The sequence below is a fragment of the Lynx rufus genome, unplaced genomic scaffold, assembly GCF_022079265.1.
Source record: "Lynx rufus isolate CCGP_SWC_20201006 ecotype Redwood Valley unplaced genomic scaffold, mLynRuf1.p SCAF_5, whole genome shotgun sequence".
NCBI lineage: Eukaryota > Metazoa > Chordata > Mammalia > Carnivora > Felidae > Lynx > Lynx rufus.
This window is the reverse complement of record NW_025814867.1, coordinates 60,475,801-60,483,744: the sequence shown is the minus strand read 5'-3', so window position 1 is coordinate 60,483,744 and position 7,944 is coordinate 60,475,801. Positions and strand designations below refer to the sequence as shown.

General features: G+C 39.9%; 1 protein-coding gene across 1 annotated transcript in view; it reads left to right on the top strand.

Moving 5' to 3' along the window:
- The first annotated feature begins 2,952 nt into the window (after positions 1 to 2,952).
- ZBBX (zinc finger B-box domain containing) overlaps positions 2,953 to 7,944 on the top strand; it is a 121,851-nt gene continuing 116,859 nt past the window's right edge. The window contains exons 1-2 of the mRNA XM_047098908.1: positions 2,953 to 4,377; positions 5,754 to 5,834. The gene's annotated coding sequence lies outside the window, so the exon portion shown is untranslated. The remainder of the gene's footprint in view (positions 4,378 to 5,753; positions 5,835 to 7,944) is intronic.

Sequence of the window (7,944 nt, the reverse complement as noted above, 5' to 3'; positions counted from 1 at the left end):
TCAAAGTAAGGTTATACTGCAGGACTTGTACAGTGGAGATGGGAGAAAACTTGTAGTCCTGAACCGACTACCAACTCCTGTCTAGAAAAGAGTTTGAGGAGCCAAGAAGTAGAGTGAAGGTTGAGAGTACTTTTGGAAAGCTGCTTGTATGCTGTGTCCCATCTCTCTTCAAAAGAGAAAGGCCTGGTAATATCAACGTGCAGTTATAGTAGATAAGAACATGTTCCATAAATCTGGAATGTATATGCTCCACAGTTTATTTAATTCACTCCAAAAGAAACCACTAGAATGGTAAAGCTGGTTCAAAAAATTTTGAGAGGCTGGGGTGCCTGGGTGGCTCAGTCAGTTGAGCGTCCGACTTTGGCTCAGGTCATGATCTCACGGTTTGTGGGTTCGAGCCCCACATCAGGCTCTGTGCTGACAGCTTGCTCAGAGCCTGCAGCCTGCTTCAGATTCTGTGTCTCCTTCTCTCTCTCTGCCCCTCCTCCGCTCATGCTCTGTCTCTCTCTGTCTCTCAAAAATAAATAAATGTTTAGAAAAATTTTGAGAGGCTACCTATAGACATCGACACAAGATATTGGTAGAGGATTTCTAGGTTAGATTTCAAACTAGTTAATGTACTACAGGGCAATGAAACCACAACCTCTGGAATTATTTTATCTAAAGTAAGGATCTTATCTGCATCTAGATGCACATGATATGAAAGATATAGATGAAAACACCTACCAATTAATGTGTAACTTTACCCAGGCTTATGAATAGAATAGTCAATGATAAGCACACAAAGGTTTATTTTCCTAGAGAATAAGGTTATCTTTGAGTGGGCTCTTACAGTGGGCATTGAAAGGACATGGAATTATTCCTTCACCTTATTTTCATGTTTTGGACATGTCTGTTAACAGTCCCTGTCATTTCAGATCTGGTTAAGACATGCATCACTGGGGTCCCCGCAAATGGAGATCCAGCAGACTGATTTTTGACTTCCATCTGTGGAGTCATAAGTGCAACTCTTAAGCTTGCTGGTTGTTGGTAGTTGAGCTAAAGAGAGGGGATTGTGTTGGCTGTCCTGTGCACTCACAGGGTGGCGGGGCAAAGTATGCAGGAGGATTTCCTGTAGGTCAGACATGGAACATGCAAAAATGTAAGCGAAAATGGGTCACTTAAAATTCTGTCCAGTAGGATCACTGAGACCCCGCAGGGAGAAGCAAGAATGATCAGTTGAGGCCTCGGGGCTCAGTAAGCAAAGGTGTTAGGAGAAGGCATCACCTGCCTCTAGAGGAATGCAGATGAGAGGTCCTCCGTCGATGGGGGTGGGATAGTCTCTGGAGAATGGACTACTCATAACACCTGGCAGGCTCAGTACCATTCAGGTTAGAACTTTTCTGCTTTAAACCCTTTCCCGTGATTTCAATGTAGGTAATTACTAAGGCCCAAGCAAGAATGGATGATGAGGAACAGAGACACAAGCCTTTTGTAACCGTTCTTGACTGCAGGCCTCCCTATATTCAGAAGGCCCAACCACCGCAAAGGGGAAGAACCTTAACACTACATCACATGCAGAGGTTTGAAGATTATATGGAACTGGACGTTTTTGTAACTCTTCTAAGAACGTTTATCACCTGTGAGTGACCAGAAAGTTCTGAAGCCTGCCACGATTTTCCTCCAGACAGCAGCCTACCAAGTACAAAATAAGGTTACTTAATGAGCGGGGCTTGCTTAGCGCAGGTGTGTGTGTGTGTGTGTGTGTGTGTGTGTGTGTGTGTTGTGAGAGAGAGAGAATATCTTTTTAAACATGACCTTGTAGCTGCCCTTTGAATTCAGTGAGTCTGTGTCCTACCTAGGTTTTATCAATGTGGGTAATTTTTATCTTTTTACATCGAATATCCTTAGTTCAGAAAACTTGCGTTCAAATCTTGTCTTCACACTGGTGCAATAGGCATGAATTTGCAAAAACCCTCAGGAATACTGTGCTCCTGATATAGATGTGGTAAACTTTTGCAGAATTGCCGGTGTCAGTTAAATGCACTCTGCTTCAGCAGAGAGGAAATCCTATCTCTAGAGGTGTCATTGTTTTTACATGTTTCATTTCATTTTGTCACTAATCATGGTTCTGAAAGACAAGCTCTTCAGATTTTTCATTGTACCCTGTAACTTGGCATTAGCTTATTTTTTGGCTCTGCTTTGTTTTGCATAACTGTGCATAAGCTAAGCTATTTCTCTAAATATAAGTAAGCTAATGTCTTTCCAGTGCTTTTGACAAGTACCAGAATATTGTATACATTATTTTTATGAGTTTAATTTTATGATTGCACCAGAAGTACATGGTAAGAATTCCTTTTTAAAGTAAAAATGTGCTGTACAGAAGTAATCAGAGGTTTTATGCAAAATACTGCTATTGATTGGGTCCAGACTGAAGTTGGTTTGCTCTTCTGTCTGGAATGTTCCTGGCCCTGATTGTCCCATGTCTTCCTCTCTCCCTGCATTCTGGGACTTCCCTGACCATCTAACCTAAATGTGAAATCTTAATTATTTTCTGTTTCTTTATTCTGCTTTGTTTTTTTCAAAGCACTTGACATACATTTGTATGATTTTATATTGTCTTTCTGCCCCTACTAAATTACAAGTTTGATAACAGGGGTGCTATGTTTTCTTCACTGCAGTATTTCCAAGGTGTAGAAGAGTGAACTTTTTTTTTTTTAACGTTTATTTATTTTTGAGACAGAGAGAGACAGAGCATGAACGGGGGAGGGACAGAGAGAGAGGGAGACACAGAATCGGAAGCAGGCTCCAGGCTCTGAGCCACCAGCCCAGAGCCCGACGCGGGGCTCGAACTCACGGACCGTGAGATCATGACCTGAGCTGAAATCGGAGGCTTAACCAATTGAGCCACCCAGGCGCCCCAAGAAGAGTGAACTTTCAATAAATATTTGTTAAATTAATGAATGAATGGACAAATGAATGGATACACACTGAAAATATCTTTCCTGGTAATTTGAAGAGCACGTCTGGAAAACAGTCCTGCATAAGAAAATTCTAGTAATATTATATGTCCATTTGAACGTTGTCATTGTATTAGATTTAATGAAAGGAGTTGGTGAATTTATGCCATGAGCACTTAAATGACAATCACTGTAGCTATACCACGATCACCATTTTTTTTTAACCATTTATTCAGTGCCAACTGTGGGCCTGGTTTAGTGCTAAAGACTTAATATACATTGTTTCATTTACTCTTCCATACTATACTATGTATGCACTAAGCGTATTATTATTTAATCAATCAAACTGAGTTTTATATCTCACTCAAGGTCACACAACAGGTAAGTTGTGGCAGGACCAGGACTCAAATTCAGGTCTGCCTTAATTTCAAAGTCCAGAATCATAGCCACATCATTGTGTCTTTTTTCTTATCTATGCTAGTTAAGTCTTATACAACTGAATTTGCCAGGGGAAGATATTAGATGTGTTCTTAAATGTGTATTGGCAGACACATTAATGTGGAAAACAGTGGTGCAAATTTAGTATCTTAACCATAATAGTTGAGATTATTACTCCAGTTACAAGATAGATAACACTGTGGATGAGATAGAAGCTTTTACACCAACTGACTGCAGAACCAACCACATATCCTACTTGAAGCATATAAAATAGAGATTAAAAAAAAAAACTACAGCATATTTAGGAAGCAAAAAATTTCACCACAGGTGACTGGAACAGAAAAGTGTGAGAAGCATGGGTTGATTATCTCTCTCTCCCTCTCTCCCTATATATTAGATTCGCACACACCATGGGTCATATATTTGGGTATAAAGAAAGCTCTTGAGCCCTAGATTCTAGTATTGGTTTTACCTATTGTGACCTTTGATAATCAGTTGAACAGAGCACATATGTGGGAGTTCTAAACTGCTTGGGTCATTCTTCTTGGGTCTGCCATTTCCTAGTTTTGTAATTTTGGGTCGTTATTCAAACTTTCTGTGCCTTGATTTTCTTAGGTGTAAGTTGGGCCGTTAAGAGGATGAATTAAATATTACAGATAAAACTCTTAGAAGAGTGGTTGGAATGTGGCAGGAGCCCTTCCAGCAGGAAGCCTTCAAGGCCTGCTGGGTTTCTCAGCCCTGTCCTTTCTGAGAAGGTCCTTTCCCTGTCCCTGCTCTCCTGCATTCTCTTCTCTCTCTCTCCTCTCTTTCTTCTTTCAGCTCCTCTCCCTGCTTCCCACTCGCGTCAGGGCTCCTTTGTGCCCTCTGCTGGTCAATGGCGGCAGGACCAAGTATTCTGGTTGCTATGGCTACCGAGTCAAAGCGGTAACCAAGGAGACCGAGGCGGAAGCTCCGGATAGCTCCAGCAGGCGGTGGTGACGCAGGCGGCTGGGGTCTCCAGGTGGGTCAGCAGGTTGCAGATGACTATGGTGGGCGGGCGGCGGGGCGGAGTGGCGACCGAGGGGTCCGCCGGGTGCGGGGAGCATGGCGGGACGGCGGGAAAGTAGACCGGGTTCCGGGTGGGGCTGGGGCGCCGGCCCTGTAGGTGTTTGCTGAGCGCTGCCGTGTGCCCGACACAGTGCCAGGCCCACGGGCTGCAAGACACGGCCTTGGCCTCAGGATAAAACTCTTTTTCTATTAACAAAGAAGTTTCCAGCCCATGAGGTGAACCAAGAGTGATGCCCCAGGCAAGAAAACCAGGGCCTTGTCAATTATACCCCCTCTACAACCTGACCTTTTCAAACGCTACCCTTTTTTTTTCATCCTTTGAAGTCAGGGGTGCCTTATGAGAAATTTGGTTCTGTGGCAATCCAGTAGGACGTCCCCTTTTGTAGCTTGCTTTCTGCCTGGGTGGCCACAGGCACCCGCTGTATTATAGAAGTCCGTGCTTCCCAAGGTGAGGGGTGGCAGATTCCTAAGAAATCTGAAGCTGTGGGAGTTTTTTTCTTTTCTTCTGTCCCCAAATCGGCACTAGAGGTGCTCATATATGGGTTCAGTTATGTATTTTTTTTTTATAGCCTGACTTTTTAAATCCAGAGTTAGCAAGACTCATTAAAAAGAAGTCGTATATATTTGAAGCTACACAGGATTAAAACTATGCAAACTGTATGCTTATGGAAAATGAAAACAAAAATAAGAACAAAAACCTCACCTTATTTTGTATCACCTTATTTTATAACCTGTACGTAGAGGCCTGCCTGACCTCCCATGATATTTCCAGTTGTATTACAAATTTATTTGTAGGTAGCTAAGTCTTTTGTCTATTTCTTTCAAAACACTTAGTACTTCCCACAGTTATTTTATTTGCTTTTTAATTTTTTCCTACTCTTTTCACCAGACTACAAGTTCAGTGAGGATTGGTACTATACCTGTTTGGCTCACCTTGTTTTTCAGAGCTTAATCTGATACCTGGCACAGAAGAGGTGTTCCTATATTTGTTGAATGTTCACCAGAGTCTGGTAGGATACATGGAAAAAAGAAAACAAAAAGATTTTGAAGTGGGAAAGAGGGTGTTTGTTTAATTTTTTTTCATAAGATTGTGCAATAAATTCAAAGCAGTAGGAAAAAGCTAAATATTTAAAAGTTAGCATATTATTATTGGCAGTATGTTGTATGTAGGCACTCTTCTAATTGCTGGGGATTCAAAGATCAGTGGCAGGACTGCCCTCAAATATTTGGGATGCTCACGGAAACCACACCTATAAAAGCAAAGCCGAAAAAATAGTACAAGGAAGCATATAATAGCAAATGAGTGTAATACGCATGATGTTCTTACAGAAAGAGAAGTTCACTTTTGATGGAAGAAATCTGCATCATAGAGGTGGCCTTCCAACCTGGCAATGAATGGAATAAAACTTGGTGAGCAGAAAAGTGGAAAATAAAGCATAATGCTTAGGAAAATTAGAATGCATAATTGAAGCTCTCAAGTACCAAACAGAGCAGATGAGTAATTTTTTTTTTTCCTTCTGGGTAAGGGGAAAAGTTTTAGAGAAGAAATTTATAACCTTGTATTACATGGAGGCAATTTGAAACCCAAAAGGTTTTCACCGGTGTTTAAAAACATTACTGTAAAATTTAGAAGGTAATCTGATGCCAAACAGTTCTTTCTCTACATTTCCTTTTAATGACAGGTTAAGAATATGAAAGGGAGAAGAATATGAATGATATGAATTCATCATTTTAAGGATGTAGAACAATTTAGATTTCAAGTCTTAAGAGCTAACAGGACTGGGAATAAAATTGTACTTTCTGGCTTTGTCACCAATCTTTCCTTAATTTTCCCATTTCTAAGATATTCAGAAGAGACCACTTAGGATGATAGTGGATTGTATGAGAATGGGTAGGATAGATAAATATAAAAGAGCTTAAGGTTCTGAATTTAATTTATGAATTAAATACTTTCATTGCTATTTGTAATCATATGAAGTTTTCAGTTGATAATAATTGTGTATTGATTTACGTTGTGCCTTTAAAACATTTTTTAAGCTATTGAGGAGTTTCTTTATATTAAATCTGACTCAGAGGCTCCTTATGAAAACCAATGAAGTCAGAGAAGCTGTGGTTTGAGAAAAACCTTGATGTTCCCTCATTCCCTTCTCAGGGTAGTTTCTAACGCTGCCCCTTCTCTGAACCCGGAGCTCTCTGGTGGCCCTTAAGGAGCCCGCTGATTTACAGACCATAAATTAGAGTCCTTTTGTTTGATATCCTGCAAATTGGGTGGGGGTGGAATTCTTATCATTTAATACATGGATAAACAGGCTCAGAGACCACTCTAACACAAAGGTCCTCTGAACTTAAACCTAGCATCTTTTAACATTACTTATCATTTTTAGTTGACAACTATTTTAAAAAGATACCTTGCCCCTTGAGAGTGAAAGCAAACTTTCTTAATTGCTCTCAATGGAACCTTCACATATAAAGTAAAAAAAAAAAAAAAAAAAATGGGTGCCATGGGCACTATTTAATACCCTGAAGCAGTGTTTATCAGCTGTGTTGGTTGGCTGAAAGGTTAAGTGCAGCTGAGAAGTCAGCACCTGATTTACTTTCATGGCCTGTGCTAGTAGAAAATGGCATATATTTATTTAGTGGGCCACTAAAGCACAGGACACTATGCCAGGGATCATGTATTATCAGTCTTTTCCTTAGATTTTTAAAAATATTTAAATATATATATATTTAGAATAAGGATACAATTCTTTTTAAGAATTTAAAACTACCATTTTTATTGAAATTCATTTTTATTTAATATTTCTTGCTTGGGTATCTGATTTCTAAGTGCTATGGCAAACATATTAGTCCATCCAAGAGAGTTGGCTTTTGGACCTTAAAATATGTGTCGAAGTAAGGAAAAATTCTTATTTATTGGCTTTTGAATTTTCAAGTCTAAGATGATTTCAGGTCATTAGACTAATCAGCTAATCTTAGATAGGTTTTCAGTTACAAAAACTGTCCTATCTTGAAAACAATGGTTTCCCAAACCTCCCATTCTGCCAGTGGTGTCATGGCAAATTCTAGAAGACTATGGCAACTCTTGATAAATACGCTGAGTTTCTAGGGGTATAAATCATCATAATTTCCTTGTTTCCATTCTGTGGTAGCTGGCCTTGATGCTTGAGTTGCATTCCCAGGATGAGAACTTATGTAGAAGGAGAATCAAACCATCATGGACAATATTGGGTCATAGTATCTGTACACATGTGGGGAGAAACAGGTTGGGGACAGAAAAATGATGCAGTCTAATAAGTCAGTTAACAAGAACATTTTCCAAATAACTATTAAACCTTTGGTATTTAATTATCAGAAAAAAAAATTCAGTCACCTAAGGACAAGTGGAACTACAAAGTTTGCATAATAGGGAGTTTATCTCTATTTCCCTGATTCCATTAAATGACTAAAGTTTTGTGCTTTGCTATTCTTCCTGCTGACATTATTATCTCCTTGCTGTCCCAAGAAAGGTGACTAATTCTCT